Below are 24,313 nucleotides of genomic sequence, written 5' to 3'. Positions count from 1 at the left end.
GGACAATATTTACCTTTATGTAAGCGGACTCCTGTCATACGCATCTGCACAAACACTCCGGGTTAAACAATGTTCGTATTGAGTGGCGTTCACTGTTCAGTAACTCTCAATGGTTCTGGTTGTTAAAGGCAGCATTTGTAAAGATTATTTATGGTGTTTTCTGATGTAATAAACATGATTACAGATATGCGTCTCTGAGGGCCCTCTGGAGCTCATATATGTGTGTGTGCTGTGATTATGAATCAATAAACGAGACAAGAAGAGATGATGAATTGTGAGGTTTCATTTTAAAACCTACGGTACTTCAAATGCCAATTTGAAGTCAGGCGCATCCTCGGGCAGCTCAGTGCTGTTGCAGAATTTAATTTAAATGTGAAGTGGAAGAAAAAGGCTAGAGCACTCGGGTCAAAGTAAAAATATCTAATTGGTGCAAATAACATTTTTATTTCTTTTATTTTATTTAATATATTTTAGTTCCTGTAGCTGTTGAGCACCGGCACTCTATTGGATGAAGCGCAGTGTGGCTATTCTTCGTTTAATTTAAATGTATTTTTACGTTCACTAATAACATCTGCATAATAAATGCTTTAACTTTTAGATGTCTGACTGTAACACTGAGTAGCGCAAAAAGTTCAGAGTTCAAAAACGGATGAAATGAAAATGTCTAGCTATTGGGGCGACGGTGGCACAGGAGTTAAGTACTCGCCTCACAATCAGAAGGTTGCAGGTTCGAGCCCCGCTCAGTCTGTTGCTGTCGTTGTGTCCTTGGGCAAGACACTTAACCCACGTTGCCTGCTGGTGGTGGTCGGAGGGACCGGTGGCGCCAGTGCTCGGCAGCCTCGCCTTTGTCAGTGCGCCCCAGGGCAGCTGTGGCTACATCGTAGCTCATCCCCACCAGTTTATGAATGTGTGTGTGAATGGGTGAATGACTGATTGTGTTGTAAAGTGCCTTGGGGGGTTTCAGGACTCTAGAAGGCGCTATATCAAATACAGGCCATTTGGTGGTGGAAATCGGCCCACAAAAATCAGCAGTGCATTTCAGCCAATGGCTAACCATGTCTCCTACGTGTCGGCATTGGTGTTGGCAATAAAAAAGCTGATATCGGTTAACTTTTACTTTGAACCTGTAATTAGAGTTTGCTTAAAGGAAACTAGCAGAGGGCGATGGTGGCACAGGAGTTAAGTGCTCGCCTTACAATCAGAAGGTTCCAGGTTTGAGCCCCATTCAGTCTGTCGCTGTGGTTGTGTTCTTGGGCAAGACACTTAACCCCCTCTTGCCTGCTGGTGGTGGTCGGAAGGACGGGTGACGCCTGTGTTAGGAAAACTCGCCTCTATCAGTGCGCCCCAGGGCAGCTGTGGCTATAATGTAGCTTATCACCACCAGGGTGTGAATGTGTGTGTGAATGGGTGAATGACTGATTGTTTTGTAAAGCACCTTGGGGTTTCCAGGACTCTAGAAGGCGCTATATCAAATACAGGCCATTTATCAATTAGCTTGTGGAATGATCCCTGAGCCTCCCCCCTCCAGGCTGATTTTTATTGATCAGGTCAACGTGCAAAATGCTCACATTTCTGAAGATGTGGATTTCACCAGCCAAGATGGGAGAGGCCATTAATGCATATTTTACAGTGCGACTTTTCTGTGTGGCTTTTTCTGACCTGAGCGTTTTGCTGCATGCTTTCCTCTCCAGAGAATGCAGGAAATAGTTGTAGAAGATCAATTACATGTTCGGCATTCATGAGAAACTCTGTGTGACCGAACACTCAAAACAAACAAGTATGATACATTTCTCAGTGAACGTGTGCTTTAAAATGAATGTGGGCAAATCTTGACCAAAAAGGCTGGATTTATTTTGGGATGCACCACTCATAACTGTCCCGAGCCTTCCACACAGCTTCTGCTTAGATGATCTGTCCTTTGGACGAACCAGCTTTAGGGTTGGGTTTGAACTTCACAAAGATGTTTTGTACGGAGTAATGTTTTAATCTCGGAGAAAGCTTCTATTTATCCTTTATTTAACCTTGCAAAACAGACTTTATGTTAATTAAAAATATAGTTGATGTTCTTAGGGTTGAATGTTGGTTCATGTGAGCCTGTATCTTACTGGCCTTAGAACAGTGGATCAGACATGCAAAGGTCCACGTGTGTGTGTGTGTGTGTGTGTGTGTGTGTGTGTGTGTGTGTGTGTGTGTGTGTGTGTGTGTGTGTGTGTGTGTGTGTGTGTGTGTGTGTGTGTGTGTGTGTGTGTGTGTGTGTGTGTGTGTGTGTCAAAAGTGGAGTGGTGTATATGAAGAATGGAGCTGTCCAGGGTGCTGAAGGCATAAACCTCTCCTCTAGGTCTTAACTGTGTTAAAATGAATGAATGACACAGAGTGTTGAAACCCTGGAACAGAGCAGCGTTGATCCCTCCACCAACACCGCAACAGTTACTGGAAACTGTTACTGATTGCCTCAAGCAACAGAACTGTTGTCATTTTTATTGGATTGTCTGAAAATACCTACCTCTGTATAGAGAACATTGAGACGACTGCCTCGGTCAGGTTACAGACAACTTTTTTTTCATTAATTTAGAGGTTTTGATGTTTGTTTTTTAGACGAAAACAGAATGAGCAGCAAACCTATAGTTGGTCAGTTTGCTTCCCTTTCCTCTTTAACTTGAAAACTTTCTCCAAATTAAAGCAATTGGCAAAAACTGAAACATATCAGGACGTTTCTATAGATAGAAGATTTAGTTTTGCTGTGTGAGAAAGCAAAAACATCTATCTTAAAACTGTAGAGTTTGATGTTTTCATTGTAATATGAAGCTAAACACTCCATCATCAACATCAAGCATTTGAACTGTAGAATATAAAGCAGCAATATCTTACTTGAAACCTTTTCTTGGCTATAATGGATTGAAATTATATATTAGATGTAAGGTAAAGGGCAAATGAAAAAGCTTTTTATTATGTGAATTAATTAAACACCAGACCTGTCTCATTGACAGCATCGGTGTGGGTGCGGACATCATTACCACTCCTCTACGAATCCTGCAAACAGCAGCAACTCGTTCTCAGAATCACACACCTTCAGCTCTCCTGCTAGATTCTGCGAGAAGAAAACCTGTTAGGTGGAGGAAAAAATGTCCCAATAGGCTCAGAAAGTCATCTTTATGGATTAGACGTGCTGACAGGTATGTCAATATTTGCAGGGCCAATTTCAGGTGTGTGTGGGGGATCCCATTTATCCCGTCAGAAGCAAAATCAGCCCCAAAAGGCTACTCAGTTTAGCGACGGCTCTGAAGCTGTGAAACCTCAGATTTGTAATCTCAAATTCTGAGCATTTACTCAGCAAGTACCCTCCAAGGAATCTTCCAGGATTCGGTTATTTGAACATGTGTGAAGCAGTTCCACCTTAAATCAATGTTTGAAACTTGTTTTTAGATTCTTTAACAGTCCATCTTTTAAGCCAGCTTTTAAAAAGTATATTCAAGCAAAGAAGCAAGTCAGACTTTTGACTGATAATCTGCTTTTCTCCTCTACACACTTGGATTAACAAACCGTAAAATTAAAAAGTAGAAATTATTGTTCATATTTTATGTGCAAACACAAAAAGCTGTTTTGTGGTGGAGCGGCTGATTGTTGTCTGTTAAACCAAGAAAGAAAAATGCATTAAATAGGCAACAAAGAAAGATACACTTTATTTTCTCCAAGTAAAATTCAGCTCTGAAGAAACGAGTTTCCAATTGTTCAGTTTTGTTATGTAAAAAAAGGGTTTTGCACGTGAATGAAAAACCACAATGCATGAAAAGGTTCATTTAAAATGCCTCTGTGCTTTTTAGCAAGGTTATTGTTAAACAATAAATGTATTTCATGTGTGTTGGAATATTTTGTCCATGTGCATTTCATGTGCATTTGCATTCATTAATAGTAAATAAATATTTAATTGCCTCTGAGATTAAACTTGTTACTGGTTTTCTGATTATGCCTTTTATTTTTGCATTTTCAGTGTCTAAAATGCCAATGCAAAAATATACCACACACACACACACACACACACACACACACACACACACACACACACACACACACACACACACACACACACACACACACACGTGTTGTTTAATTATTCGTCTATGTGTCCAATTATGATGACAGTATTTCATCTCCCAGGTTATTGGGCATTTATTATGCGCACACACACACACATGCGCACACACACACACACACTCTCTCTCTCACACACACACACACACACACACGTGTGCACACACACACACACACGTGTGCACACACACACACACACATACACGTCTTGCACCAGGTTAATGGAACTAAAAGGAATCGAGTTTGAAATTCCCCATCAGCTTCATGAGCAACACAAACTGAGCAACAGCATTACAGCGTTTGGGTTCATCTCCAGGTCTTCATGCCAACTACTTTCTTTTTGAAATGTTCAATTCTAAAATAAAATTTGCTGTTTTATTTTAAACAGGAAAATTAGTTGAATTGGGGTTCTTAGGAAAGTTTTAAGACTTTTAGCAGTAGGAGCAGATAAATGCACTTTCCCTGATTAATGTAGAGGAAATCCACATTTTTATATTCTCAGATTAACTTTCGTGGATTCACACAAAAAAGAACATAACTATTTTCACAAAGTTTTCCTCTCACATTTAATAGAAGAAAATCAAAAGGGAAACATGACACTGGCCTGCAGCTTCAGCGTTCCGGTTACCTCCTACGACTCTCTCTCAGGGTCGTAAATTGCACCAATTTGACTGGTCTCCCTTCTGCGCCAGTCCGGAGGCGCAGGACCAATAACAGAAAACTGGCCTGTTTTACATAAACCTCAGACTGACCCTTTTCTCAAGACGGGAAGTTGCAAACCTTCTCTTAGGACCTCCTGGGAGATTCAAGACTTGAATCTTTATAAACCTTGCATTCCTGTTTATCCACGATCAAAGAAGGTGTTTTAGGTTTGTTCACCATTAAATGTCAAGGTGTTCCAAGTATATGTTTAAAATCTTATCAGTTACAAACGTAACTTGCGGTGGCCATTTCAGTAAAGTAGCATAAATCTGTTGGTTATAAATTTCTTTTAGAATTTCTTATCATTCCTTTTATAATAAGTGAAGTTACAATTAAAATGTGTTAATTTTTAATTTTTTGGTAAATTGATGTAGTTGTGAACTTTTTGGACACGCCTTAGTCATTAAGCGTGTGGAAAATTTTTGTTTGCCAAGTGTCAGGGGAGATGGAAGGATTTGGTTAAATGATTTTTTGACCATTTTTTAGACCTGATAATTTAATTTAAGGTTAATTTTCGTTGGATGAAAAGTAGAATTTTTGAATGAATTTTGAACTTTTTTTTTGGAAGAATAAACCATTTATAAAATTTGCAAGAAATCAAGTCTAAAAGTGCGTGCTTGAAGGAAATCACCCATTCTCACCAACGGCCTTTAGTTGGAAATCGTTTTTTGGAAGTTTAAAGACCGTGACATAACTGCTTGTTTTGCGTTTTTTCTTTTATGTTAAACCTCTGCCAATTTTTGTTTCTCCAGTGAAAATTCATGCCAGTGGTAAAATTGTCCAGTTTTAAGACATAAATTTAGTTCTTTCCTGTTAAAAGCAATACTTTGATGCCTCATCTGGAATGAGTTTGGTAAATTGTGATATGAACTTTTCATTGTTGAGTTTATTTGAAAGAGCCACAGTGCCATCTAGTGGTTAATGAGTGAAATACATCTGGGTGTGACCAAGAAAGTTTATAAAACCAGAAGTTCAGACCTGTGTGTGGCAGAGCAAAGAACAAAGGATGCCTTAAGCACAAATCCCTGCGGGCTGTTTCCATCTTGGCCTAGCAGAACCCGGTGCTTTAGAGTTGTCAAGTAATTAGCTCTCAAAAGTTGCGGTAAAACTTAGAAGCAAGTCCGTTTGTTTTGTTTTGACTTTCTACATGAAACCGGAAGTCAGCGTGTTCGGTCGAGTTCTCACATTAAGAGTGAACCCCAAGTTGGAACCGTTTCTCTGATTCGATCTCGTTTTGGATAATTCTGAGTGGCGATCTGAATTCCATGTTTGGTGTAGCTGGAGGAACCGAAAAGTCAAGCCACGATCGAGGATTACAATATCCTCCCCTTCCACGACCGACGTTGACCGACCAGGGAGCCAGCACCATTTAATCCAAAAAGTCCTCGGCACGAGCCAGGAGCCCAGGCTGTTGGAGCCGCTGGCCACCCTTCCGGCGACGGAAAGCAGGTCTGTGAGCATTTCTATCTGGCTGGTTTTCTGCCATAAGCTGATTCGTGAATTCAGATTATTGCATTTCTTTTCTGGCGTGTTTATTTTGATCAAAATTCACGTTTAGCTCTGAAGATGTATCCTCTTTTCTCTGCTAACACACATGCCACCTCTCGTTTGCATCCACTCACCCACAGGAACACACACACACACACACACACACACACACACACACACACACACACACACACACACACACACACACACACACAATGTCACTTTGCTCCCTTTTAGAAATTATTCCCCATTTTCCTATAATCGTGGTGTCACCAAATTTCCACGTTATTACAGATCAGTTATTCCATATCACTGCCATAAAGCTTTGGGTTAACTACTGTGCATGAAACAATGAGATGTGTTTGGTTCTTTTGTCCATGCCTTAACTGATGTTTGTAATGAACTCACAAAAACGTCAATAAAGCCTGATCATTTCTAGCAATTCTCGAGAATAATTGGTGCATGGTGTTAGCTTTGAGACTGATTAATATGAGCAGATGTAGACAGTAAATCCAATGGTCCAGTTCCACAAAACTGGTGGTGCCTCGATTAATTAATATGAGCTTATAAACAACTAAACAAGCTAAATCTACGCCACATTTGAAATATAGATATAAATCTATATTTATCGCTACATTAGCATGCTACCCCAGTCATGGCTCACTCCAGCAGTTCAGGATGGACAAACAGACAGGGACACAAAAGCTTTCTAAGTAATTTATCTTAATAGTTTTCAGAGTTTCTGAGTCAGTTTCATGCTCGTCCTTGGGGACCATTTGTGAAATACAAAATTAATTCTGAGTTTTGTTGGAGCACTTTCTCATTCCTCCCATGAGGTCCTTAATCTCCTTTAATCTGGAAGAAGACATGGAATAAAAAACAAATAGATGTCCAACAGTGGGGATGTGTATTGGTGAAATTCTAGCAGTAAGATATTAATCATGATACAGGGGAGATGATAGAACATATCGCGATATATTGCGATACATTCAGTCAGACGTTATCAGCGATTTTTTAGACTGAATTTATTGTAGGAAAATTCAATAAACAGTCCAAATTGATACTTAACATGTTTAACATAAAGTATCTCAACCATAATAGAGGAATTTACATTTCAATGGTGGAAACAAAACCCATTGCACACTGCTGCTTCCTAGTGGTCAGTGTTTGAATTGCACCAAAAGAAAAAAATAAATAACAAATGTTTGCATGTACCGTATTTTCCGGACTATAAGCCGCTACTTTTTCCCACGCTTTGAACCATGCGGCTTATAATGAGGTGCAGCTTTACTGAAGATTTCCCTTCACCTCCCAGGGGGCGCTTTAGCAGAAAGTGAAACAGGTGGAAGTCAAAAGTGGAAATTAAAGAAAATGCTCATTTTAATTTAGCACATGCAAGCAGCCGGCACAACGAAGATTTTTTTTCAAATCCATACCCCCTCATCATGAAAACTACACGTATGAGTTCATATAATGCCGCATTTAAGTTGAAAGCCATCGATCTGGCAGTAAAGGAGGGACACAGTGCTGCCGCACGTAAGCTTGGCATGAATGAATCCATGGTTCGGCGCTGGAGACGGCAGCGGGAAGAACTCATTCAAGCCAGCTTCACCCGGGGATGATGACAGCAACACAGACAGCGACACTGACATCTCCACAGAAAAAGTATGTGACGAAGCTCTCCTGAGGCCGTTCAACTCCGACACTGAAGAAGATGACTTCAGTGGTTTCAGTGCGCAGGAGGACGATGAATAAACTAATCAATAACTTTTCTGTTTTGTTTGATACTGATCAGTTCAGTTACATTCAGTTAAACTACGTTTTTAATTCAGTAGTATCCGGTAGATATCTGCGGCTTTTAGCCCGGTGCGGCTTATATAAGTGCAGTTCCATGTTTTTTTTAAAAACCTAGTAGGTGCTGCTTATATTGAGGTGCGCTCTATAGTCCAGAAATTACAGTAAATTCTTCCAAAAATTTGATATACGGCTGTTGAATATCAATATCATATTGCAGGGAAAAAAAATATCACGATATAGTGCCATATCGATATTTTCTTACATCCCTATCAAGCAGCTTCATTGATCAGGAAATAAGGCTGAAAATTTTTCTAGTAAGAGTTACATTTTTTTGTATGAAAAGCACTTTATAAAGTTTGATTTGATTTGATTTAAATTTTCCTGTTTAATCCGATTAATCAAGTCAAGACCCCATCCGATTCATCGATGATCCATATAATCGTTTGTTGCAGCCCTGAAAAATACAATAAAAGCTTTTCTTTTTAGCAGCTTTATTTGCCTCGCGTAAGCCAGAGGAGCCAGTACGAGTGTAATATACTAATATACTAAGGAAATATATTTATACATTCCTAGTTAGATGTGCATCATTTTACCAGAATCTAGCTTGTGAAATACAGAGGTAGCTCTAATGACACAAACTTATGCAGCAATTTTGCCTTTGTGAACCTAGGATTGTTAATTACTCAGTAAAATTGTTAAATTATAAAAAAAGAAGTCTTTTAACTGAGTCCATATCTTTGAATCCAAAGTAGTTGGAACGGGGCTTTACAAGTTAGCAGTTCTGTTTGATATCAGACAAAAAGGAATTACAGTTAGACTTGCAAAGTGGGAGAGAGCTCCAGGAGATGCAAAAGTCCAATTTATTACAAATAAAAACGTAAGAATCACACAGCAGGTGTGTCTGTGCTTGAAAGATCATTAAGTTTTATGTTTGAACCATCTGTATTAGAAGAAAGAGCCACCACAAAATAGTTTACTGAATGTGAATGCCTACATGCTAAAAAATTAAATGTTGAATTTACTTAAACAAGTTATGTCAACTGGATCTACTAAACATAAATGTAAAGAGTATTATACACAGTTTTAACATGACAACATATAACAAGATAAATGAAGATAGATAGATAGATAGATAGATAGATAGATAGATAGATAGATAGATAGATAGATAGATAGATAGATAGATAGATAGATAGATAGATAGATAGATAGATAGATAGATACATAGATAGATAGATACATAGATAGATAGATAGATAGATAGATAGATAGATAGATAGATAGATAGATAGATATAGATTTAAATGTAATCACCTAGGTTTAGTGGAACTAGTTGATACCACTTCCTGAAGTAATTTTTTGAGTGTAATAATAAAAACATCTTTTAAGACACTGAATTTTAGAAATAATTTTTTTCAGTGAAATTTAGTATTTGTTTTTTTTTACTTTAAATACCAGCAAAAATTTTATCTGTAAAATTCAACTGCTAAATTTCAGCTGCAACATTAAATGACGTGACCTCCTAGTGACCCAAGTCAAAGTGTGACTGGATTGAGACACGTGGCTTTTGCCAATCAAATTACCGTATTTTCCGGACTATAAGCCGCTACTTTTTCCCAAGCTTTGAACCATGCGGCTTATAATGAGGTGCGGCTTTACTGAAGATGTTCCTTTACCTACAAGGGGGCGCTTTAGCAGAGAGTGAAACAGGTGGAAGTGAAAAGTACAAACTGAAGAAAGTGCTCATTTTAATTTAGCACATGCAAGCAGCCGGCACAACGAAGAATTTTTTTCTAATCCATACCCCCTCATCTCGGTAACTACACGTATGAGTTCATATGATGCCGCATTCAAGTTGAAGGCCATCGATCTGGCAGTAAAGGAGGGAAACAGTGCTGCCGCATGTAAGCTTGGCATGAATGAATCCAACGTTTCCTAAGTAAAAATACTTTCATTTGCATTTGCAGTCCGATGGGAGACTGGCAGCACTCTCCATTGTCCATGAACTACAGTTCCAAAGGTACTCAATAGCACTTATATTTGCATTTTGCCCCCTCCACCCCAGTCCAACAGAAAACGTCTACACGCATATTTAAATGTTGATTGAATACTTTTTTTTCACCTTTACATACATTAAAAAATTGACTCCTTGATTCACATTTATCTGTACATTTGCTTTAGTTTAAAAAATTAAGTACTTCTGCCAGCACTGATAGGAAGGAACTGATCCTTTGTTTGGCATCAGTGAGTCAGGAAACCCAGTTAACCAGAAACAAAGACAGGTGACTTAAGGATATCTAGTTAGGATTTAGTTAAATGTACATGAAAACATTCATGAACTTTCATTAAAAATAAATGAATACATAAATCGATAAATAAATAAATAAATAAACACCTTTCTGTCTGTAACACCATTAAACTTCTCTTTCTGCACACATTCCAACCATTTTGAAGCTTAGGTCGTAATGAATCCAAATATGTCTCACAATACTCGGCACTTCAGTTACACAGAGAAATAAGCCAAAGATAAACAAACAAGTCGTTTTTCTCCCAGCTGAGCAAAAAAAAAAAAGTTTCTTACCTTTGATGTTGTGCCTTGAAAATTCGTTTAATCCACATTTCTCTTCATTTATAATTAGCCCTACCTGTTGTGTTACACTGGAAACAGTTGAGACGGAAAGCAAAAGCTTTATCACCGAAAACAGTTTGGCAACTCGAACACCTCTGATGGCTGGCCTTGTTTGTCTTTCGTGCATGTCTGTGTTTTGACGAGTCTCATTGGCTGACTGTACTGTCAATCTCATTTTGGTGCCGCCTCATTTTAATGGCCCTAACGATCCAAAAGAGGTGACGGTCATCCGAATTGACCAATCAGTCACGGAGATATAAGGCTGCGTGATGGGCTTCGGGAACTGCTCTAATATACCCACAGCTGCATCGTTACACGTGACGTGCACGTGCAGCCATTTAAATAGCAAGCAGCAGTTTAAAACTGTATTCGTCACAAAATGACTACATTGTTTACAAAAATAAAGATCTACACATTTTTACTGTTTTTTTATTAAAGCTTTTTGGTTAATATTTATATTTTTAGTTTGCATATATTTACAATATTTTTAAAATAAATATCTTCCATTTGGACTCAACATTCAGTTGTGTCAATGTTATTGATTTAGGAAATTTGAGAAAATAGGGACAAAAAATTCATTCAGAATTTTCACAAATTTATAAAAACTGCTGCATTTGACTGTTTTGAATCTGTTTAGTCACATAATAATTTTAAATGTATTATTGCACAAGAAAAAAGTCAAATGGCACAGATGGTGCCACCCTGCTTGAGACATCTCTAAATTGTCGACATAGAAACTGACTGTTGTTCTTCTCTTTATCAAACTCAAACTTGTGCAGCTAATGTCAACATGTTTAACTATGACTTCACTGAGGTTTCAAACTGAAGCTTCATTTTTCCAAATAGATATTCTTCCTGAAATCTAATTATCTTCAGTCGGGAAAGGAAATAAAACACGTTCATACAATGTTCTACATATGTTTACATTTCATCAATAACACCTATAGTAATATTCACACATTCCAACAAATCCCACAAGGATTAATTTTTAAGTGCGACCAAAAGTAATGAAATAGGCATTGTTGTTACAGTAATAAACTCATTAAGCATGTAGGACAAAAAGGGTTAAAGATCCTTGGTTAAAATTCACCGCTCTTTCCAATAAACGTTACATGCTTTCAGGGAAGTTTCCAGTATTTTGACTCTGTCCTGATAAATTGTGTCTTCTGAGTCCATCGCCTTAACTCTTGTCTTTCACTGCTTATTCATGAAAAGAAAAAATCTTCCAGAATCCCTAGGGATTGACGCGCTGCAGCCAGTGACACCAGATCCTCGGCTTTGTTCTTTATCAGGATAACTCAGGGTTTGCGATAGTGCAGGACAGCAGCAGGGCCTTTAAACACAGCACAAATCTCAGTCTTGAGGGGTCACTGTTGGTTCCAGGAATCACGGGCATGAAAGAGCGGATTTAAAAGTCGACCCAAACATCTCTCCACCTTCCTTTGAAGGCATCATGTAAGACTTGGTATCACACTGTCCCCACTACCTTGTTTTCTCCTCCTTAAAGCCTCCAGCAGACGTGTCCACGCCTTCAGATGTGACATTTTCTCTCTGACTATCTACTCTTGTTGTGTGTGTTTCTATAGCTGCAGACGGGATAACCTGTTCAGAACTGCGCAGAACAATTTTGGACAGGTCATCCTAAAATTTTCCCCCAAAAAATCTTCACACATTTGTCCGAAAACACACGGGTCACTGGGCTAAATCACGACATCAATCAAGCAAAAAGAGTGAGTGTTAGACGAGGATGCCGCTGGCTTGAGGAGATATTCCCAAAACGCAGCAGTGTTATCTCCCACTCTGCAGACATGCATGCATTGCCTGCAGCTTCACAGGAAACACACAGTTGGGACCTTCTTGTTTAATTATAGCTCTTCAGAGTGATGCTGCACATTAACTTCATTTTCCTGCATTAATGACCGTCGTAACGCATCTCGTGGCTTCTCCCTCTCTATTTTCAGAATGTTGACTTTTATTAGTTGATTACGAGGCACAATGGCTTGTAAATAATGACGTTGTGATGATGCTCCAGGATGTACCAGCTGATCTGAAGCCGTGGAGTTGGCAGTAACCGAAGCACCTTGACAGCTCTGAGTGGTGTGTCAGCAGCAGAGCTTCACTTTCTTTTCTTGGGCGCTGATGTGAAAGTCGGCTGGAGAAGGAACAGACCCGATTTTGAAAGTCACGCCAGGAGAAGAAAAACTCAAGAGCCACAGTGTTGACTTCCTGTCTCCCAGCTTTGCTTGAAGAGTTTGATCTGAGAAATCTGCTTTTGTTGTGTCCTTCAACCTGAGAGTTTGAGGGAGAGAAACTGATGTTTCCTCCAAAGTCTGCTTTCAATATGGTTCCCAGAAATACACACAGAGTTTTGGGGAAGTCTGTTTTCTCAGACGCTCCTTTAAGTTCTGGTTCAACAAAACCTAATGAAACTGAAATAATCAAACCATAGCAATGACTGAAAACTTGCTGAGGGTTTGTGGAAAGGGCTAAAACATGTGGTCTGGAGAGGGAATCCTTCAGACCTGAGACAGATTTCTTATGAAGACTGGACCAGAATACATATTGATGGGTTAGGGTTTGAAACACACCAGTACACTAAAGGCATCTTTATTTTGTCCAAACCAACTTCATTAGCGTCAATGGCAACATTTGAAAACAAATTAGCTTAAAATACCTTTTTCATGCTTCTTAAAATCCTTCTAACATAATTTAGCTATAAATATATTGTTGAGATAAAAGAAAACAAAACATTTCATAAAGTGGTTCTTTCAAGTTTGTCCAGAAACCTCCACCAATAACACACTGAAAGCAACCACTGGACTATTCGGTTGTTGTTACACCAACCTCCCCGGGTCCTCCATTCATCACACATTTAACAACAGATCACCACTGGTGTGAGAGGTTCTCCACTCAGTAATATCAGGGATGGAGAAACAGCCAGCTGCTTCCACTTCAGTCCCAAAAAGAAAAACACCATTTGAAGTCACGGACAACAAAAGATGTTTGGACATAGAAAATGGAGACTGGTGTTTAGCACTCTCTCGTTTCCTCTGGCAATGTGGGTCTTCAGTTCCGACAGAAGCATTTCAAGGAAGATATCTAAGGTGGGGTGGGGGTGGGGGGTGAGGGGGAGTGTTCTGTGGCGGTGTTTTCATTCAAAACCTGGCTTTTTCTGTAGATTTGCTATAGCAGCTTTAATTATGTTGATCTAAAAAAAAAACTTCTGACTTACGTCAAAGTAACACTTAGGAGTTTTCCACACTTTTTAAAGCTGGAATTTGGAACACGAACGAAAGCGATATCTAGTGTGTGGAGGTTGTAGTTGCAACAACAGAACAAGGTTTCCAGCCATCGTGATGCCAGGACACGCTGTCGATACGTGGAATCTTTTGTTTAGGTCCATCTGTTGTAGGCTTCACCTATAAGCTCACTCTGGTTTTATATCTTTTGTGGTCGCTCCTCTTCTCGTCTCGTTGTGCCGAGCGGACTGTATGTCATCCCGCAACAGTTTCCTCTATTGGTTGGTGGGTGTAAACGTAAACCCAGTGTCGTGCCCATCAAAATAAATGTTTGATTATTTTTTTATTAAAATATAGTGTTTAAAGGAAACATTTTAACTTCATTCTGCATACCTCTAAACACTCCATGGAGATACTGTTTTTTATTTTTTTATTATTATCACGTTTTATTACATCGTTCCAAATTCAACCTTTAAGCTATTACTTTCAAACTGGTTTTGTTGATTCTTGAGCCAGAAACCTGAGCCACTACTCATGGGACAGCACTGTGCAGCCCTCATCTGGCCAGAAACTGCACTAAACAACTTTGGTGGTTCAGGTATGGTTAGCTCAGGGTTGAGTTGACTGTGTCGGTAGCTCACACAAGGCTAGCAGTTAGCATTCTCAGTTGGCTGACCGCCAATAAAAATCATTACAAGAAGAATTTCGTTTTTTTGTTGGCATCGTGGTGGAGTCTGGAAGTAAAGGTAAGAGAGTAATGTCTTTGGAGACAAAGTAAAGAGCTAGAACCAGAGTGAACATGGGCACGGCCTTCATTCAAAGGCTGTGGCAGGGTTGTTTACAACGTTGTAATTCCGATTTCAACCTGTAGGGGGAGAAGCAGTGTCACTTTGAAATGGAGATTTACAAAAAAAAACGTGATAATTGCTCTTTTTGGAATATGATCATCACACTGAGTTTCACATGCATAGTTTTTTACCCCCTATTTCCTGCATTAGCCGCAGAAATAAAAACCAGAGAAGAAACAGTTGGGTCAGAAAAAGCCACACAGATGTGCATCACACTGTAAATTTGCATTCATGGCTCACCTGTCTTCGCTTGCAAACTGGGATCGCTGTGTTGATTTTGCAGCCAGGAGAGAGTAGAGAGTGTAGAAGCTAACCATTAGCATTAGCATGAGCTGCAATCTGTTGGAACACGTTGAGGTTTGTGTTATTTGTGAAGAGGACACATCAATGTTGCATTTTTTACCCACGAAAGAGGAGCGAACGGAGGCAGCAGAAGAGTCGTGTTGCTCAGAGGTGAGATTTTGCACATTATGAATATAAATAAGTAAGACTCGAAGGCTTGGTTTATGCTTGACGTATTTAGTTTCCGCTTGGTGATGCGGCTCGCGGATGGAACGCGCTTCACAACTTGCAGCGTTTATGGTTCATGCGGCTGGTCTCTGCGGTGAGCCAACATTCTCCCAAACTGAACGGGGCAGCATGGAGCTCTACGGCATGCATCCAACACTACACCATAGTAGAAGTAAAAATTACTGTTGTTTACAACATGGCATTCCAGCATTTTTTAACAGCGTCCTCGTTTTTCTGACAGTGCGAGCTATTTCTCTCCCAAGAATTATTAACAACATGTTGATCACCGTGATCTTGAGAGCTGAATCATACAAATGTCTGTATTTACTGTAACGTGATGAAGGAGCCATTTCTCCCTTCTAACAGCTGTTTCTGTTTGGCACAGTGCCAGAGCGCATGAAACAGCCAAGGTCATGCATTCACTTCTATACTGTTACATTCCAGCAGTGAAGACAGAAGAACGAAGAATGAACTCTTTTCTTTTAATTAATCAAAGAACTTTATTTTAATAAAGCTAATCAAAACAACTGTTAGTCAATAATAACCATGTGACCGATCTGTGAAATCACAATGTTATGAATAATGTTTAATAAGTAAATGACTTATGCTAGCCACTAGTCAGCTGACACACAAAAGATAAATAATCACGACACATTCCGGTCGCAAATCCAATCAGAACCTTCACTCTGAAGCGTGGCAGAGTCTCTGTGGTGTTTATTTAATCTGTCAGCTGTGATTCATCCAGAATCATAAACATCAAGATTAATAAAACAGAACAACACCGTTTTCAGTTCAGTATTCAGCCGGCTCTCAAGATCCCCTGAAGTTCATCATTGCTAAGTGAAGTACGGACCGGCCATCTGTACTTTTTACTATTAAGCCGAGAACTGCCAAGCTGGGAAATCCTGTCGTTGTTATCAACAAAACAACGGTTCCTTCAGAACAAAAGCTGAACTCGCTGACCCAAAGGGGGGTCCCTTTGACGCTGTGAAACACCTGCCGCTTTTTACCTGGAGACTATCCAAAGACTGGTTTGTCGTGCTGAGGACGCTGTTTCATCGGCTCCAGTACCAATGGAAGGTCGTGAACCTGGCAGCCTGATCTAAGACGGAGGTCTCACTGACGGGTAATGTAGATCGGCACAGATGGCGTCTCATGTTGTTTTCTGACCACGGTTCAAACGTTGATCAGTTAGGAGCAAAACATCATCTCCCACTCAGACTCGCTTCTCCAGAACGGAGGTTCTGAACTGACATCGCACCAACACACACTCCACCTCACATTCATTCCATGAGCATCCATCACTAGAGAGTTAGTCCTGTTAAACTGTTTAAAATAATTTAGATAATACATTTTGCTTAAACGTTGGAGGTCTCTCTCTCTTCTCTTGTCTCCCATTTCATGCAAAGTGTATTAAATTTCCCTGTAATAAAAAAAACACTCTTCTGATTTAAAAAGCCCAGTGTCCAGAGATGGGGTCCATACTAGATATGGATCATTAATATCTCTGGTCATTAATTAAAATGTAACTCTTTAACATCTATTACATAACGAACCTCTGCCGTACTAGTTCTTGCCAGTCCGCCATGTTTTTCCGCGTCCAACCGTCCGCTTGGTTAGAAAATTTCCTAGGTGTGCGGTGTGGAAAGTTTGGGCCGTGCGGAGGCGCAGTGGAGGGGCGTGGTTGTTAAAATGACGCAATTTTGCCGCGCGGAGCCGTGCGAACCTCGCGGACGTGTCAAGCATAAGCCAAGCTTAAATCCTGCTGTCTTCTACCCCCCACTCCTCCAACTAACTTCTACTTTCAGAAACGTACATAGAGATCACATTTGAACATTTTGAACAAAAATTGTGATTTCCAAAGATTTTCTTTTTCCATTTAATATCAACTGTACTTTTCATTTCTCTCCATCACTTCCACATGACTGGCTGGTCAGCTTCCCCAGCTTCTGTCCCATCGTCCAAGGAACTCCTAAAGGAATGTCGGAACATCGTCTCCAAGCAGGAAGTGTTGCAAAGCTGCTCTCGATTCCAGAGACAGCACAGTCCTCTCACCCTGACACAAGACAGGGTTCAACTGATGTTTTAGCAAGTGAGTAGGCTTTCACTTTGATGAGCGAACGTAGCAATGAAACAGTTATTTTAAATAAAGCATTGTGTCGACACAAGCAGAAGAAAACCTGCTGTGCTGCAGCGGTGCATAACCCTGAGGATGGAGAGGGTTAGAGCACCGAGACATATTGTACCGTAGCAACGCCTGAGGCTGTGGCCTCCCCTCAAGGGGTCTGCTTAGCTGAGCCTACGTGAAATGGAGATGTAATCTGAATCCTAGGCTGAAACATGGAAATAAGCAATATTTTTTGTTTTATTTTCCAAAAAGAACTTGAGCATAAATTCAAATCAACAAGTTTTAATGAACGAGCTCCACTTGTACTCCCATTGTGCACAAGGCGATAATGTTCAGCACTCGCCACAGAGACATTTCAAGGAAACGCTGAATAAAAATGTGAAAGCAGAAAAGGGAAGTGCCAAAAAGTGTATCTCTACGCTGAGGAATTTGATACATAAAGAGATAGAGGTTGCACAGAATTAAAGTCGGCTCTCACTGCAGCCACGGCGACGCTCGTGCAAACTCACGAAAAGCGAGCACAGCTGAGGTCAGGCGCTATAGCCTTTAGGGAACTCAACCAGCATTTTCTAACAATTAAAGAATAAAGTTCTGAGCATGAACGGGGAAAGAAAAAAGAAGGGAGAAAGGAGAAGCAGAGAAGCAGCACAAGAAAGGCCCAGTTACATAAGAAACCTGTCCAAATCCTGCTCCGTGGGGACTATTACGATCGTCTTTGCATAGAGCCAGAATTGGACAGAGAAGAGGAGTAGAAGTGAAGGAGGAGGGAAAAAGAAGGCTGGAAAGAGTCATGGTGCACAGGAATCCACAAAGTGAAGTGTATGCAGCGCTGACATAACAGCAAATTACAGCTCATGATGTTCGGACATCATTTAGGGAGACGTTACGTCTCCAGAGGGAAGGAGCCTGACAGACACGTTGCTATTTCCTGAATGGTTCTGCACCGTGGCAGTTGTGGAATGTGGACTCTCCTTGGGCTGTCTGATCATTTGTTATTTTGACACTTCAATGAACTCACAGAGGATCCGACTCCTCAGCGCGCACCGATGAGCTACCTCTATTCAAAGCAATGGGTCATTCAATTAAAACAAACCCAGATAAGGTCGCCTGCACCTGAACATACCAAACGAAGACCAGCCGATATTACAGCACGGGGTGTCAGTTTCTTTGTGAGGTTTACAAAAAAAAAGCAACATGGAACTTCAAAGTTATTTTAATATTGAAAAACCATACCAGAATAGTGATTTCAGTGACGTCCTGAACCTTTGATGTTCCTCCTTTCATATGTTTTTTTTAATCTCTTTAAAATAATGAGTATGTGGAAATTATTCCCCCACCTTCATTCAGGATGTCCTTTTGGTGCCCGATCCTTTTCTTTAAGATCAAGTTTTGAAGAAAACAAGCAAAGGTAATGAAATTTCTACTTATTATCAGACGCAATGAAAAAGAGCAAACATCAGTGCTTAAACTGATTTGTAAGGTGAAAGTTTATTTTTTTTTAGTTCTCCTTGATTTGACTGTCAATGAGGAGAAAAAACAGGAGTAAACAAACTTGCTACATGTCCTGCTAATCGAGTGCTTGGGAAGACAAAGCAACTTTTATCTACGAGCAACTTTAATTAAACTGGAAAGGAGATAAGGGAATATTTGTGTCTGATCTCATCTTTATTGGTTAAACTGGAGCAACAATGGCTTATTGTTTTCATTAATTACCACAATTATCACAATCAGCCTGTTAAGTACCAGACATTTCTTAATACTATATATCAATATTTTCAGAATTGGATGATATTGGCATTAAAATGTCAAATTAAAATGATCTGTATCCATTTTTGCTCTTTCAGTGACCCGACCTGTACTCACCATGAACATATTAGACATCAAACTCTTCAGCTACTTCTCCACTCACTTAAAATGACCAAATATGACAGATTCAATGTTTAGTTTTTGAAATCCCTCTGCTTGTTTAGCTCAGTTGGCCTAAATTAAAATGAAATTGTTCCATATTTTGCACAGATAATGTTTAAGGTTTGAGTATGCATAAAACCTGGCTTTTAAAACTTCCTTTTATCTCATTTTATTTCTTGTTTTCTTATATTTTGTTCATGCTTGTTTCTTGTTTACTTCCTTGTATTTCATCCTGTTCTGACAGTGAAGTACTTTGTGATATTTATCTGCAAAAATCAAATGAAAGTTATCAATTCACTAATAATAGGATATATGAAGTGTTGGGGTGACGGTGGCACAGGAGTTAAGAGCTCGCCCTGTAATCGGAAGGTTACAGGTTCGATTAGCTACGATCTATATCTATAGATATAGATATTAGGGATGGAAATCAATTAAAAAATTAGAGGCTTTGTATTTAATAAATCTTGATTAATCACTTTTTAATTGTTCAAGACAATTTGCACCCAAGAAAAGTTTTCTAATGGTAAATGGTAAATGGCCTGTATGATATAGCGCCTTCTAGAGTCCTGGAAGCCCTCAAGGCGCTTTACAACACAATCAGTCATTCACCCATTCACACACACATTCATACACTGGTGGGGATGAGCTACGATGTAGCCACAGTGCCCTAGGGCGCACTGACAGAGGCGAGGCTGCCGACCACTGGCGCCACCAGTCCCTCCGACCACCACCAGCAGGCAACATGGGTTAAGTGTCTTGCCCAAGGACACAACGACAGCAACAGACTGAGCGGGGCTCGAACCTGCAACTTTCTGATTACAGGGCGAGCACTTAACTCCTGTGCCACCGTCGCTCCAAAAAGTAATGTCAGTGAGACACAGATGGCATACCCACACTTAAATGATGATATTTCTGCAACCACAAAGTCTATTTGATTATTTTAGCGTCATTATAAGTAACCACTGTGGGGTTTGTTGGGATGTGTAAATATTAGTACATGTGTTATTGATTAAGTGTAAATGAACATGGAACATGTGTACTGAACTGAACACTAGGTGGCAGCAGAGCACTGCTCGTGTATATAGAGGTGCAGTGTAGAGTTCAGGGGAAGTTCTGCTGCGAGTTACAAGATGAATGCTGCACGTATGCTTGTCCCTCCTGCTGTAATAAAGATCATATGGATAAAGTTACTGTCTGTCAGATTTCTACCAGCTAGAAAACATAACAGTTTAAAAGTCATGAAGAATGATTTGTCCTGATCCATTTAATTGGGGTTTTAGTTTTGTTTGGGTCACATAAAATAGGTCTTTTAGATCAAGCTCTGCAGTCTTGTAAGAGGTGCCGCTTGATGATATTTACTGATTTGTAGGGCATAAACTGTGATGCTAAAATTTTGAAGCCCCTTCTTGGGGGATGCACGGGTTCAAAGGTTTAAATATGTAAGTTGTTATTTTTTTCTGATCAATTAATCACAATTAATGCATTAAATTCCCTCTCTACATGTATATTGTGTATAAAGGCGGAAGTAAAACAGGAAGTATGAGAACTGGGGCCAAGTCTAAGTCCTGCAGCTGGGCATTCTCATGCACATAAGGCAATATCCTGTGGCACATGGAGGAAACAACACCTATGAGTCATGAAAAAATACACACTCCTTATTCACATTCACTGAAGCTGGTACCCTGGGGGTGCACCTCCTGCATATTTGTCTCCTTGGTGTCAGGGCCACAGGCTTCCCCACACTCAGCATAACCTCAGGTCCAAGCAAGATGCTCCAGCAATAAAACGAAAGAACCAGCAGACTGGGCAAGGCCACGGCAAAGGCACTGCTGACAACAAAATTTCTTAATGATTTGCAGTTATTCTGCTATGAAAAACAGGGATTCTCTGCAGACTGCAAATGCTGTGCAGTACTAAAGCATGTGAAAATGCTGCAGACCACAATGATGACTTGGAATTGAGATCAAATAATCTTTAATTTAAAACTAAACTTCAATTTATTTCATAAATACTTCTTCACAAATTGTTATACACTCATTCACTTATTCCCACGTTAAGCATGCAGCACGAAAAGCTGAATGACTTGCTCTCACGTCATTAGCAGGTTATTCCGAATCTAAAATCAGATGCATCTGTATGGCCAACATGTAAACCGATATTTCCCAATGCAGAGAGAGAAAATGTCAAGCGGATAAACACCATAATGAAACCAATGAGCACCCCGGTGTAGCAATCAATGGCTGCATCTACCAGTGTGTGTGGTGAGCAGCTCTCTGTGTACGTTTGCCATGCAGAATCACAGCGATGCTGCTTTAGGGGATGTTTGAGTGTGATGCAGTAGTTTTCAGGTGACATGTTGGAGTCTCTTGTTTTTAAAAAGCACCTAAACGCTCTCTACAGCAGATGAATGATCGGAGGACTGTGAAAGTTTTGTTCAGGTGAAGATCTGATCCTTCTGGGTGGGTTGTTCTGTTAATGGGCTCCAGTTGACCGTTAAACTCTTGTGTGCATCGTTTCACAACCATCACTTCAGTCTTTGATCTCAAAAGAACAAAAGAAATTCTATTTTACAGATTTTAGGACGGTTAATCAGATTTAGTTTCTATAAATAGGCATGGATGTAGTTTTTTTTTGGGGGGGGGGGGACATGCCCCCCCACCCCCACCCCCCACTTAGTCAATTTCTGACCCCTGCACTTTTTCCATTCAAAAACAATATTACACTGTATCAAAAAGACACTGGTTGAGCACTAGGACCAAGTGGAAAACAACCGTTTGTGTTTAAACCCGTTTCCCATTACAACTTACTGTAAAGACCCCCCCACCCCCCAGTCCTCACGCCGGTTGTTTGTGTCCCCACTTCTAAAATCAGAACTACGTCCATGTAAATTGTACACAATGTTGAGTTACTAATTTAGGGAAAAAGCGTAGTTTTTTCACGCTTCTCTTGAAGAAGTACGTATTAGTTACACTCACTGCCTGGCCACTTTATTGGGTGCACCTGTGACTGCTCGTCAACACAACTTACTAATCAGCCAATCACATGGTGGCAACTCAATGCATTTAGGCATGTTGATGTGGTCAAGACGATCTGCTGCAGTTCAAACCGAGCTTCAGAACGAGGAAGAAAGGTGATTTAAGTGACTGTGAACATGGCATAGTTGTTGGTGCCAGACGGGCTGGTCTGAGTATTTTAGAAAGATCTTCTGGGATTGTCACGTAAAACCATCTCAGGGGTTTACAGAGAATGGTCTGAAAAAGGGAAGACGTCCAGTGAGTGGCGTTCTGTGGGCGAAACTGTCTTGTTGATGCCAGAGGTCAGAGGAGAATGGCCAGACTGTCGAAAGAGAGGGAGACCACAAGCTTGTGATTGGTCAGGATGCTGCTTCCTGTAAATCCATCAACAGCATCGCCTTCGCCCCCTCAAAAAGATTAAAAGATATTAAGTGGCAAGACACGGAATAGATTGAATAATGCATCGTGGGAAAAGTCTGAAATTATGAACGTTTATTCACCCGTGACTGAAGGAGTACAAAGATGTGAGGCAAGCGTTTTATTCGTGGACAGAAAAGACGAGAAACGTGAGTTTAGAGGTTTAGAGTGGATGGAGACAAATTTGCCTGTGTTCAAAAGCCTCTGAAATACATTAAAACAATGTAACCACAATAGTAAATATACTATTGTGGACCGGATACACGACTAATGGTGGCAGGATACCTCTGAACAGAGCTATGCCCTCTGTTGTCCTGGCGGGGAATTGTTTTACAACAATCCTCAGCTGACGGAGAAGCCTGAAAGCACAACGTCTCTGTCGATGTGTGTGTGTCTCCCTCGCGGCGCTGATGGAAAGTATTAATTAGGTTTATGTCCGTTCCATTTTCCAAGTTCAACAGAGCAAACTGCCAGACTGAAGTGGTGATGGGGCTGGCGGCCTTTCATTAACCCTGTAAAGGGTCATTTTAGCACATAGGCTACTGGCTCAAGAAGAGGATTTAAATGATAAAATTGCATCGTGTCTCTTTAATATCCAGGAGGACTTTAAGTCATGCTTGTTTTCTTCTTCTAGATTTGTACATTTTTGTATGTAAATAGCAGGGCATGATAAAAAGCTCACTACACCGTTGTTAGAAAAGCTGCCCTATCAGACATAATCTGTGTTGTAGACCGATCAGGAACACCTCCTGTTTCTGGCTGATCTAAATATGTATTTATTTATTTATGACTTGTGTTTTTTTCTCTAAATATTAGAACCAAATGGTTGTGAGATGACATGAGGCGACGTGCTGCAGCTAACACTCTGACTCGTCCTCATTAGCTGCAAACAGAGCAGCTTTTTAATTGTAGATGCTGGTTTGCCGTTGTCACGAACCATCAGCGGACACAAAACTGTCACTTCTTAGATTTGATCTCTGTCACATCCCTGCTGGATTCAAATCAAAGATGTTAGTTTCGAAATGCATTTAACTTAATGGAAAACAAACTAGAACTCCATTTTTTTACAGATAACTTCAGCATTTCTGACTCATACTGTTGGTTAGAGGTTGGAATCACCAACAAGTGTCCTCTTTGCTGGGCTGATCATCAAATCAAATCAAACTTTATTTATAAAGCACTTTTCATGCAAAGCAAGCAACACAAAGTGCTTAACGGACCCATATAACCCACATTCCCTCCCTTTCCCACACTTAAAACAATTATGAGTTTCACCCTCCAATCCACAAACCATTCCTAGGCACACACACACACACACACACTCGTACACATAACACATTAAAAGTCCACCGTAAACACAAGGCTGAGCTCAGATTGGACAGGTAATGAAAGACACGCCATCAAGGGAGCCATCTGCCTCGACAGCAGCAGATCCACGGCAGCAACCAAGACACCAATCCAGGGCGCCTTGGGAGGGAGGGTGGCAACACCCACCACTACCTGGGCACTGCCCAAGGAGCGTCCCAACCGCCACCGCCGACCCC

At 40.3% G+C, this 24,313-nt stretch overlaps 1 long non-coding RNA gene across 1 annotated transcript in view; it reads right to left on the bottom strand.

Moving 5' to 3' along the window:
- Window positions 1-10,924, bottom strand: part of LOC129163803 (uncharacterized) — a 215,879-nt gene extending 204,955 nt beyond the window's left edge. Inside the window, exon 1 of the long non-coding RNA XR_008563590.2 lies at window positions 10,658-10,924. This is a non-coding gene — a long non-coding RNA (uncharacterized lncRNA). The remainder of the gene's footprint in view (window positions 1-10,657) is intronic.
- Between the last annotated feature and the right edge of the window lie 13,389 nt (window positions 10,925-24,313).

This window comes from Nothobranchius furzeri, chromosome 13 (assembly GCF_043380555.1).
Source record: "Nothobranchius furzeri strain GRZ-AD chromosome 13, NfurGRZ-RIMD1, whole genome shotgun sequence".
Taxonomy (NCBI): Eukaryota; Metazoa; Chordata; class Actinopteri; order Cyprinodontiformes; family Nothobranchiidae; genus Nothobranchius; species Nothobranchius furzeri.
The sequence above is the reverse complement of the archived record's forward strand: the minus strand, read 5'-3'. Positions and strand labels throughout refer to the sequence as shown.